Raw genomic sequence first — 13,197 nt, forward strand, 5'->3', positions numbered from 1 at the left:
AAAATCGTCGGAAGCCGACGGCACCGATTGCCGGAAAACTAGCCGGCGGCGGCCGGAGCTGGCCGGTATGGAGTCCGTAACTTCAGGTCTGACATGGAACGCCGTCCGGAACCGGATGGCGGTGCCGGAAACGCCGGAAAATGGTCGAAAGGCGGCGAATACGCCGGAAAACATTCCGGAAATGCCGGAACAGTAACCGGGAAAAACGACGTCAATTTTGACGTTCCGAGGTCCGTTTTCTAAATTTTAAGGTCCAAAATCACAATGTAGTGCTATTGGGGTCCTATGTAACCCAAAAGCGGCCAATTTAAAAACCACGTGAGTTGCAAACGTTGACCATGCATGCTAAGCCAAGTCAAATAAAATTCTCACGAGTCAATCTTGTAAATAAGAAATACGAGAAATTTTATAGAATATGCCAATATTTAATACAACACAAACAAGCTTCCAATTCCAATAGACGACTTAAGCTAAAGTCGAGCAATAATCATGGCAATGCCAACGTCATACTTGAAAAATAGTAAGCAGAAGACATAGTCAAAATAGATTGACTAATCAAAAGTCTGTAGCAACAAAATCTTGCATATCGGATTGGGCGGAGCCTTAGCCTGAGGCTAAAAAATGTGCTTACTTGAGAATGGAAGAATGTTACGTTTCCATCTCCAAAATTCCCTCAAGAAATAGATACATGTGCCAAAAATGGCATGCGTTTCTTTGATGTGGATTATGCATCAAGGTCAACTCTGATAATACAACGTCATAGACGTTCATTAAATCACTTTTAAGTGTGTCCCATAGAATTCGTTATTTTTGGAATATTTTTGTCAGCAAATAGTGTTGCATCAGAGTAATGAATCAACTCAAATAAATGAGTACGTAGACCTTGAGATTATCGTTTATAGACATGAGTTTAAGAAAACTCAAACATTCAAATAACAGTCGCGATGGCGACGCATCCACCCTAAACGAGGGTTGTATATGTTTCAAATAATCAAAACTATTCAAGTATGTAACCAGAATTAGAAGGTTGTGATGTATATGGTCACAAAATAATCGATGCATATCGGCGATTCTCATGATCGCACCCAAAACAGCGGTGCACTCAGGCGACCACACGAAATCGATATCTTCCTTTTTAAATAATAACGTGACTCCCTCAGGACCGTCACACGAAAAACGTCGACCAAGAGGGGAATCATATCCCTCTTTGGTCTCATCGGCGTTATAAGAAAGGCCGGAAAAGAAGACATGAAAAAGGCTAATAGCGCCCGATAATTTATATATATATCTTCAAAAGCAGCAACTTTAAGAAAAACATACTTGTTGGTCTGCCAAATAGACCGCATATAAGTAAATTGCTCTGCAAATCGATCGTTATGCATGAAGTTGCTTGTTGAATTCCTTTTTCGATCTTTGTCCGATGACATAAAAATCTTGGGAGGATACGATCGAAATCGTATGTAGATGGCAAAAGTATCGTCCATCGCAGCATGAATGTCATCACAATAGTATGACGAGCAATGATTTTTCCTCTACGAGCACGTGAAATATCGTTAGAAATAAAAACGTGCCAATGAACATTTAAATAATGAAATAGGAAAAAGGAAAAGGAAAAGAAAATATAGGATGAAGCCCAAATGGCTATTGTGCCCGGCTGCAGGTGTCGCGAGCGGGGATGCAGGGGTCGCGAGCGGGGCTGCAGGTGTCGCGAGCGGGGCTACAGGGGTCGCGAGCGGGGCTACAAGGGTCGCGAGCGGGGGTGCAGGGGTCGCGAGCGGGGCTACAGGTGTCGCGAGCGGGGCTACAGGGGTCGCGAGCGGGGCTGCAGGTGTCGCGAGCGTGTGTGCAGGGGCTGTGCGGGGCTGCATGCGGCTGCGATGCGGGGGCTGTAGGGGTGCATGCAGGGGCAGCGTGCAGGGCTGCGTGCGTGCGTGCAGGGGCAGCGAGCAGGGCTGCATGTGGCTGCGATGGGGGGGCTGCATGGGCAGTGTGCAGGGCTGCGTGCGGGGCTGCGTGCAGGGCAGCAAGGCAGGCTGCGCGCAGGGATGCGGGGCTGCGGGGGTAGCAGCGGGGGGGGCTGCAACAACGGCGAGCAGGGGCTGCGCCGACGAGGAGATGTCGGAGGCCGGAGACGACGACGGCCGGCGGTGGAGAAGAGAAAAAAATTCTAGGGCTCTAAAAGTTCAGGGTTTTAGGGCAACGTGCTGATAACGTGTTTCAAGATGAAATAATTGTGTATTATTGAATGATATGAGGGCATATATATAGGCATTACAAAACCACAACCCCGTAGGATTCGGAGTCCTAATCTATTACGGAGATGCTAATCTATCTCCTAACAGGAAACCTATTAGGCTAAGACACACACAAGGGTAGAATATTAATTCTCCCGGAACAGACCTCTTTTTTTCACAAGTTTGTTTTGACTTTTTCAACGTTTGTGAAATTACCAAAAAAACATATAAGAGTAAAAAAAAAAAACAAGAAAATTCTCAACCAGCCTATTTTTAAATAGCGAATATAAATGATTTTTTTATTTCTCGTCAATCCTTTATTTATATATTTATTTCAGGAAAATCTCAATTCAGAATAATAAGTTGAATAAGATGATTTAATTACTTTTATTTTGTATTATTAAAAATACAATAAAAATAACATTATTATTCTTCATGTATCAATTGAAAAACTACATAAATTTTTTTGAGAAACTTCTGTTAGGATCTGAGAGAATAAAATTTGTTCAATAGATGTTATAATTTTTTGTGTTGATTTTACTATTTTGGTGAGTTTCAAATCAATGAATGAAAAAAAATATTATTAGTCATGAATTTTGGAGGGTTAGAGAAAATAAATTTGAGAATATAGATTATGTAATTATTAAGAATTTTTCGAATTGTTTATAATAATTGAATAAAAGTAGAATTAGAAAGATATTAATGGATAGTAAATTGATTTGATATCTAAGAATGATATATTGATTATGGACATTTTCGAATAAAATAGAGAGGTCTAAATATCATTTTAAGTTTTTGTAAAAGTAAAAGAGAAGTCTGCTAAGTGAGGAGGTCCAAATACCGTTTTTGAAAATATAAATAGAAGCACCTTTTCAAAACTGTACATCACATTAGGCCTCGAGAACATTCTCAAATATTTTTTCTTTTATTATCAACATTAAATATTTCTTTACGTAAGAAAATTGTAACAAAAGAAGAGAGATGCATCAAGCATGTATTTCGACGTAAGAGCAGTACATGGTATCAATCTATAGATACATACGTTCTCGTATTAATGTAATCCTATAGCACCAAAGAAGTTATTTTATAGCATTGTACATGAAACACTGACTACAGCTGAATCGGATAAAACTTTCACATGTACAAGTACAAACACTCGTTTCAGCAATCAAGAATCAGACAAATGGATTTAGCCAAGCAAATGGTGCAAATATAACTGATCAACTGTCTCTTCTGGCTGTTTCATGGACCTCGCATTTTCTCAACGATGTTCCTACTCTTCTCTTCGATGCTCCGCCTCTTTTCTTCCAATTTCTCCCCCATCTTCTTGCCCAGATCAAGCATTCTTGCTCTTCGGCCCACTCTCTTTGGCTTTGATTCATCCTCTTTGTAACGACCCTAAAATTTCGAGCTTCAAAACTCAAAATCTTAGAATCGTTAAACACAAAAATAATCTCAATGAAATCGAAATCATTTTAATGTCGCAGCGGATCACATCTGAGTTTAAAATATAACTCAGTCAAGCCGATTATTACAAACCCAAATGATAATTCAACATATAACAAATGGAATTGTATAATCCTCACAACAACCTCACAAATAAAATCACACCAAATCTCACACACAATCCACGCTGGAACCTCACCACGACTGGATGCGATCGACTTCGAGTTTTCGGAGTCGTCACTCAATCACCACTACTCAGCACCTGCGGAAGTATTCCCTACACCATTGAAATTGGTGCACCGGGATTGCAACACAAACCCGGTAAGCTTTACAGCTCGTATGAGTAAAATATTAAGATAACTCAAGTCTCATAAAAGACACAACTCCACATCAACACAGTAAAATGAAAAATCATGAGAAAACGAGCAACCCATCTGGTTACTCTAATACTTTCACAAAATGGTATCTAATGAGCGCTGGTACACATCCGTTACCCCTCACTTAGTATACCGCTGATGTTGGGTAACCACCCGCCACCCAACATCCAAACAAGCTGAGTACCCATGATCAGATAACCACCCGTTACCTCCATGCAGTACTATGGCAGACAGACTAGAGCTCTAACTGTATCGTAACTTTCGCCCGGCCAAAGGCTAGGTTCCGACTTGCCTCACATGTACAATAATCTCACATCATATTGTACCACAAATCACGTCCGAAGACAAATCACAATATTTCACATTTTCCGTGATAAAATCACATGTACAATAATCTCACATCATATTGTACCACACATCACGTCCGAAACAAATCACAATATTTCACATTTTCCGTGATAAAATCATGTACAATAATCACTCATCATATTGTACGTTTTAAAACTTTCACAATATATCCATAATAAAAATCATAACAGTATATTATATAGCAAACTATATATATTCGTATTTATTTACCATTTATACCGCATATACATAGTCCACTATATCCTATACATGTCATATTTCATAAACACCTGAAAAATTACGTACGATAATCTCACATCATATCGTACCATTGAAATCACATACACATGCACAATTTTTCTGTCACCGAAATGACTATTTTCAATGAATTATTAACAGTACGTAATTTAATGAACGATATATATATTATGTACCTATTACCATTATACTATATATATATAGTCCACTAAATTATATACATGTTATAATTCATTTGATAAACACACTTGCAAAATGTTGAATCACCACGAGGGTAGATTCGTAATTCAGTGAGATTTTACTCACCTTATTGACTTGAGCGTAAATCCTCAATTTCCGATGATACTCCCTTTCCTCGATTTAGCGATCACCTTAAAAAGATAAAAACCAGCATTTAGAATCGTTTCGTAAACCTTTAAATGCCGAAACAGTAATAATCGGTTACTGTTCAGCAATTTTGGTTTATACGAAGTTACTGTCCACTGTTCACTATTCACGGTTACTGTACAATACTCAATTAATACGTATTTCTGTACGTATAATACTATATACGTATTTCTGTACGTATAAATATTATATACGTATTTCTGTACGTATAAATATTAAATACGTATTTCTATACGTATAAATAATAATACGTATTTCTGTACGTATAAATATTAATACGTATTTTCTGTACGTATAAATATTAATACGTATTTTCTGTACGTATAAATATTAATACGTATTTTTGTACGTATACGTACGATTTAAATGTAAATACAACTCAGTAAATAAAATTTACTAAATTACCCTTTTACAAATTACTTTTTACATTTACTGAAAGTAATTTATAATTACATTTACCGAAGGTAAAATTTAATTACATTTACCGCAGTAAATAAAATTTACATTTACATTTCAGTAAATTACCAAAATACCCCTATCGGAAAATATTTTCACACCGCCGCACGTGGCGGCGCGTGGGGCACACGCGCCACCCGCCGGCAGGCGGCGCGTGGGGCTCACTCGCCGAAGCCACCCACGGCGCGTGTGACGCCACCCCGGCCCAAAATCACTCCCTTTTCTTTTCCCTTCCTCCTCCACTGCCTCATGCCGCTCCTAGACTCTTACACACTCCCACACGCGCCGCCTAAGGCGGCGGTGTCTACCATACCCTCCTTCCTCCGATCTTCTCCAAAATCACTCCAATTCGATTCCAAAAATTTCAACAACCCATCAACACAACCAAACAAACGTAAAACTCACCTAATCAAACTCTTGGATGCACCGAAGCTTGTCGGATCGGCAGTGCTCGGCTCGGGTGAGGGGCGGTGTGGCGAGCTTGGGTTTTGGCGAGGGGGAACTCGTGATGCCGTAGGGAGGAGCGGTGTAGCACACAACCACCTGGATGAGGAGATCGTCGGCAATGGAGTTTTCGGAGGGGGAAGGCTCGGTGTCGATCCACCGCGACGAAGGAAGGCGCGTCTTGCTTCGGGAAGGATGCAGACGTGTTGTGGTGGAGCAGCGACCGGCGGTGAGCAGCACGGAGCTGGAGTTCGTCCGGTCTTGGTGGAATTTCTTGAAGAAGGGGGAGTCGGGGGAAGGAGAGAGAGCCGAGAGAGAGAGAGAGAGAGAGAAAAAGGGGGGGCGGCTGTTTGGAGAGAGTGAGAGAATGGGTTTTCCTGAAATGGAAACCCTAATCTCTAAATCATTCTATTTATACTAGTTTCCAAATCGGAAACTAACTTCCGACGTTAATAACTTTTACGTACGTCGTCCGATTAGAACGCGTCACATATCCACGAATTCGTATCGACGTGCTCTACAACTTTCGTGAAGAAAGTTTTCACAACCGAGCGACGAAATAAAAGTCGATAAATTCGTTCGGAAACGTAACGTTTTCTTATTAAACGTTCTCGGAACGTTTCCGTTCCCGTTTCGTAACGTTTGCAAGTAATCGTATTCGGTTTAAATCAACTTCACAACTTAATAGAATTTAATTCAACCAAATATCGTTTTGAAAAATTGGGGTTATTACAATCTACCCCCCTTAAAGGAATTTCGTCCCGAAATTCAAGCTCACTCAACAAACAGCTGTGGATATCTGGTCATCATGTCTGACTCTAGCTCCCAAGATGCATCACCCTCATCATGGTGACTCCACAATACCTTGACTAATCCCACTTCTCTCCTCCGTAGCTTCTTTGTGGATCTATCCAGGATACGAACCGGTTCGACCACAAATGTAGCATTTTCCTTCACCTCAATGGTGCTATGATCAATCACATGTGACTCATCTGGTACATACTTCCTCAGCATGGAAATGTGGAAGACGTTGTGTACACCTGACATGCTAGTAGGCAAGGCTAGTCGATAAGCTAGTTCGCCCACCTTCTCAAGTATGTCAAAGGGTCCAACGTACCTCGGAGCCAACTTTCCCTTCTTGCCAAATCTCACTACACCCAAATTTGGCCCAACAGATAGGTGATCGACATGGACCACCTTAAGTGCCTCATAGGGTACCATGCCGATGCTGGAATGGTAACTGTCGTTGTAGGCGAACTCAATCAATCTCAAATGATTTCACAGCTACCTTACAATCCAGCATACGAGCTCTCAACCTATCTGCTGTTACCTCAAACTTCCTCCATTAGACAATTTGTCACATGTCCTAACAATAATAGTTGCAAGTGAGCTACTCAAAATATAATCATCCTCTCGAAACATAATGATGTTTTCAGCATGGAGGCGTTGACGCCCTATTTTGTCTAGTTCACCCCTCTCTTGCGATTTGACAGACTATCCTCACGTCAAGAGGTAGCTCCTACCACTGAGCAGGGTCAAAACTCTCAACATCTAACATGAGTCAAATCAATGGTTAACACATGCCTCCTACTTACATTACACATAGTGATTTTCAAATAAACATGCTTTATCACGACAATAACTTCATGACTTCACCACAATGCATTGCTAGAATAACGAATCTCCCAATCCTTCCAATCAACAAAATAATCTTATTTCAAGATCATCTTATTATAACCATAAAAGTTGTCGTGCATGATACCCACCCAAGTACCCTATTTGTATCGTTATCACTATAAGGAAATCTTAACTCATCGAGTTCACAACCATCACAGAACACCATCTTGGACTATGAATTACTCTCAAACAGTTCACCAGAGAATCGACTAATATACGCAAAAGGCTGTAGAAAATTCTACCACCACCACAAGAGAGATGCATCACGCATCCTACCCCTCTCATCAAAACTTACCATCGAAAATTAATTTCTGCTTCTTGCTTCCCTGAGTGGTGTGCCACAATTTACAAGTTAGACCAAGGTGGTATTTATCCCACAACGGTGAAACATGAAAATTAAGCGAATTTACAGCGCAAAAGCCTACAAGACCGCGACCGAGATATACTTTACCCCCTGGTTCATACATGCCTCAAATTCATGACATACGGTCCCACACAAACGCCCCAGTGGCATCATCTAACATATTGATTTCCCCCACCGTCGTAGTACTAATAAGTTCTGCAATTAATTCAACAACGGAAGCTGGTTATTGGGTCTATTGTCTCCTCAAAATCAACCCAAAAATGGTTGCTACACCACCACTATAAACAGTTGTTTCTTTACTTTCATTAAGGACTCTCATGGTCGACACATTCGGCCAACATAACTTCTCCGCAAACAGCAATATAATTGATTACTCTTTATCGTAGAATTATCCCTTATTGAACACCTCAGTCAACTTCGCCTTATCCAACAATAATAATCTGATGCATGGAGGGAAGAAGTGCATCTAAGTCTTCCCATACTAACACCACTTGCACTTGAAAAGAAAATTGATTTTTCAACCATTTCTTTATCGGTTGGAAGGTGCTTGTCACGAAAATTCGTCAAAACACCATTAAGCTAAGGTCATCTCATACCTTACCTTCAATAGAGTTACTTCACCGCCATTGCGTCTCATTTGGACCTGTAGCATTGTGAAGTTCAAATCCCCAACACCAAAATAATTAAATCCTGAAAGATCAGCGTTCTCAATTAAATGCTCATCTAGCAAAATAATTAATTCGTGACGTCAAAAATGAAATTTCTCTAACACATTAGATTTCTTGCTCAGCCAAGAACAATGTGTAACTTCAATTGTCAATGTCCGAAACAAAACGAGTTGAAACGCAACCACGACGTATGAGAATCTCAGTTTAATAATTGTATCACCACCTTAAGGACGTATCACACACATCATCAATCCTAGGTAAATGATACATAGTCTTGATGGTCACCTTAATCATTCCCCTATAATTCACACTCAACCGCATGAGACTTCTTTTTATTCACGAATAACACCGGCACCACTCAAGCTGAGACACTAGGTTTGATGCACCCTAGGTCTAATATGTCATCTATCTGCTCTTTCAATTCCTTAAACTCGTTCTTTCCCAATCCCATAAGGCGCCTTTGATACAGATGCTATACCAAGCACATCATCAATAAGGAAATCACCAACTCTCGAAGAAGGTAACTCCGCATCTCCTGAAACACCTCACTATACTCGAATAGTAGAACAATGTCTGTGATAGCCACTTCTAGATCCACAAACTCCACATTTTCCAAGACTCTAGCTATCATGGCATTATCCGACTCGAGGCACAGATACGAAACTCTGGTTTCCTGGGTCTATGAAAGAACTCATCATGTCCACACAATCAATCACCGCGTACTGCGGCCTCAACCAATCAATTCCTCAGATCACATCATAGTGTGGTCCGGAATCACTATCAAATAAGCAGAGAACTCTCTACTTCCAATCACAATAGGACAAGCCTTTCATTGTCTCCAATTTCGAGGAACACTCCAAAAGCGAAGTGACACATAAAGAGTTTCCCATAGGCGTAGGAATCAATCCTAACCCCTCCACTGCCAACTATCAATAAATGAATATGGCTATCATCCTCTTTTCTAACTCAGAGTACTCAATCATCACCAAGTAGGTCCCAATACTCTGATCCAGTGGTCCGCTACCATATGATCCAAGCGTCATGAAATGACAGCACTAGTAGCTCACTCATGTCCTTGATCAACCTCAACACACGACTATCGTCTCTAACGATAGCAACAAGATCAACTTGTCCTTCCAGTGGAGCAGCCTCCTCAAAAAGGTTCTCCACATTGCGGACTCGGCCTGCAGCCCTAACTCGGCCTCGACCTCTCGTCCGTCCTCGGCCCTGTCCACGGCCATTTTCCAATTTCATCACCATTCAACAATTAACACTCAGTCATATATGTGAAGTCTCGAATTCGACAAAATAGACCCGACTGATATCAATCATGAAATTTCAGAAGGAGGTGAATCATCGGAGTATCGTCACAATACTCTCTACAGGACCAAACCATAAGGTGTGGCTCCTAACACTCTCGCGTACCCGACGACATATCAATACCGAGGAGCATGTGATGGGAGCCCGCCTGCAGTCGGATCATCGCTCCTGGATGGTATTGATAATCGCCAAACACGCACTTAGGCTCTGATACCAACTGTAACGACCCTAAAATTTCGAGCTTCAAAACTCAAAATCTTAGAATCGTTAAACACAAAAATAATCTCAATGAAATCGAAATCATTTTAATGTCGCAGCGGATCACATCTGAGTTTAAAATATAACTCAGTCAAGCCGATTATTACAAACCCAAATGATAATTCAACATATAACAAATGGAATTGTATAATCCTCACAACAACCTCACAAATAAAATCACACCAAATCTCACACACAATCCACGCTGGAACCTCACCACGACTGGATGCGATCGACTTCGAGTTTTCGGAGTCGTCACTCAATCACCACTACTCAGCACCTGCGGAAGTATTCCCTACACCATTGAAATTGGTGCACCGGGATTGCAACACAAACCCGGTAAGCTTTACAGCTCGTATGAGTAAAATATTAAGATAACTCAAGTCTCATAAAAGACACAACTCCACATCAACACAGTAAAATGAAAAATCATGAGAAAACGAGCAACCCATCTGGTTACTCTAATACTTTCACAAAATGGTATCTAATGAGCGCTGGTACACATCCGTTACCCCTCACTTAGTATACCGCTGATGTTGGGTAACCACCCGCCACCCAACATCCAAACAAGCTGAGTACCCATGATCAGATAACCACCCGTTACCTCCATGCAGTACTATGGCAGACAGACTAGAGCTCTAACTGTATCGTAACTTTCGCCCGGCCAAAGGCTAGGTTCCGACTTGCCTCACATGTACAATAATCTCACATCATATTGTACCACAAATCACGTCCGAAGACAAATCACAATATTTCACATTTTCCGTGATAAAATCACATGTACAATAATCTCACATCATATTGTACCACACATCACGTCCGAAACAAATCACAATATTTCACATTTTCCGTGATAAAATCATGTACAATAATCACTCATCATATTGTACGTTTTAAAACTTTCACAATATATCCATAATAAAAATCATAACAGTATATTATATAGCAAACTATATATATTCGTATTTATTTACCATTTATACCGCATATACATAGTCCACTATATCCTATACATGTCATATTTCATAAACACCTGAAAAATTACGTACGATAATCTCACATCATATCGTACCATTGAAATCACATACACATGCACAATTTTTCTGTCACCGAAATGACTATTTTCAATGAATTATTAACAGTACGTAATTTAATGAACGATATATATATTATGTACCTATTACCATTATACTATATATATATAGTCCACTAAATTATATACATGTTATAATTCATTTGATAAACACACTTGCAAAATGTTGAATCACCACGAGGGTAGATTCGTAATTCAGTGAGATTTTACTCACCTTATTGACTTGAGCGTAAATCCTCAATTTCCGATGATACTCCCTTTCCTCGATTTAGCGATCACCTTAAAAAGATAAAAACCAGCATTTAGAATCGTTTCGTAAACCTTTAAATGCCGAAACAGTAATAATCGGTTACTGTTCAGCAATTTTGGTTTATACGAAGTTACTGTCCACTGTTCACTATTCACGGTTACTGTACAATACTCAATTAATACGTATTTCTGTACGTATAATACTATATACGTATTTCTGTACGTATAAATATTATATACGTATTTCTGTACGTATAAATATTAAATACGTATTTCTATACGTATAAATAATAATACGTATTTCTGTACGTATAAATATTAATACGTATTTTCTGTACGTATAAATATTAATACGTATTTTCTGTACGTATAAATATTAATACGTATTTTTGTACGTATACGTACGATTTAAATGTAAATACAACTCAGTAAATAAAATTTACTAAATTACCCTTTTACAAATTACTTTTTACATTTACTGAAAGTAATTTATAATTACATTTACCGAAGGTAAAATTTAATTACATTTACCGCAGTAAATAAAATTTACATTTACATTTCAGTAAATTACCAAAATACCCCTATCGGAAAATATTTTCACACCGCCGCACGTGGCGGCGCGTGGGGCACACGCGCCACCCGCCGGCAGGCGGCGCGTGGGGCTCACTCGCCGAAGCCACCCACGGCGCGTGTGACGCCACCCCGGCCCAAAATCACTCCCTTTTCTTTTCCCTTCCTCCTCCACTGCCTCATGCCGCTCCTAGACTCTTACACACTCCCACACGCGCCGCCTAAGGCGGCGGTGTCTACCATACCCTCCTTCCTCCGATCTTCTCCAAAATCACTCCAATTCGATTCCAAAAATTTCAACAACCCATCAACACAACCAAACAAACGTAAAACTCACCTAATCAAACTCTTGGATGCACCGAAGCTTGTCGGATCGGCAGTGCTCGGCTCGGGTGAGGGGCGGTGTGGCGAGCTTGGGTTTTGGCGAGGGGGAACTCGTGATGCCGTAGGGAGGAGCGGTGTAGCACACAACCACCTGGATGAGGAGATCGTCGGCAATGGAGTTTTCGGAGGGGGAAGGCTCGGTGTCGATCCACCGCGACGAAGGAAGGCGCGTCTTGCTTCGGGAAGGATGCAGACGTGTTGTGGTGGAGCAGCGACCGGCGGTGAGCAGCACGGAGCCGGAGTTCGTCCGGTCTTGGTGGAATTTCTTGAAGAAGGGGGAGTCGGGGGAAGGAGAGAGAGCCGAGAGAGAGAGAGAGAGAGAAAAAGGGGGGGCGGCTGTTTGGAGAGAGTGAGAGAATGGGTTTTCCTGAAATGGAAACCCTAATCTCTAAATCATTCTATTTATACTAGTTTCCAAATCGGAAACTAACTTCCGACGTTAATAACTTTTACGTACGTCGTCCGATTAGAACGCGTCACATATCCACGAATTCGTATCGACGTGCTCTACAACTTTCGTGAAGAAAGTTTTCACAACCGAGCGACGAAATAAAAGTCGATAAATTCGTTCGGAAACGTAACGTTTTCTTATTAAACGTTCTCGGAACGTTTCCGTTCCCGTTTCGTAACGTTTGCAAGTAATCGTATTCGGTTTAAATCAACT

At 40.6% G+C, this 13,197-nt stretch overlaps 1 long non-coding RNA gene across 2 annotated transcripts; it reads right to left on the reverse strand.

Moving 5' to 3' along the window:
• Positions 1 to 3,196: 3,196 nt before the first annotated feature.
• Positions 3,197 to 11,570, reverse strand: LOC126794859 (uncharacterized). Of its 2 annotated transcripts, none has more exons than XR_007672188.1 (2): positions 11,545 to 11,570; positions 3,197 to 3,957 (listed from the first exon to the last, which is right to left on the reverse strand). It is a non-coding gene; the product is annotated as an uncharacterized LOC126794859 (long non-coding RNA). The 2 variants fall into 2 exon arrangements; XR_007672187.1 differs by lacking the exon at positions 11,545 to 11,570 and adding an exon at positions 4,970 to 4,995.
• Between the last annotated feature and the right edge of the window lie 1,627 nt (positions 11,571 to 13,197).

The sequence above is a fragment of the Argentina anserina genome, chromosome 5, assembly GCF_933775445.1.
Source record: "Argentina anserina chromosome 5, drPotAnse1.1, whole genome shotgun sequence".
Lineage (NCBI taxonomy): Eukaryota > Viridiplantae > Streptophyta > Magnoliopsida > Rosales > Rosaceae > Argentina > Argentina anserina.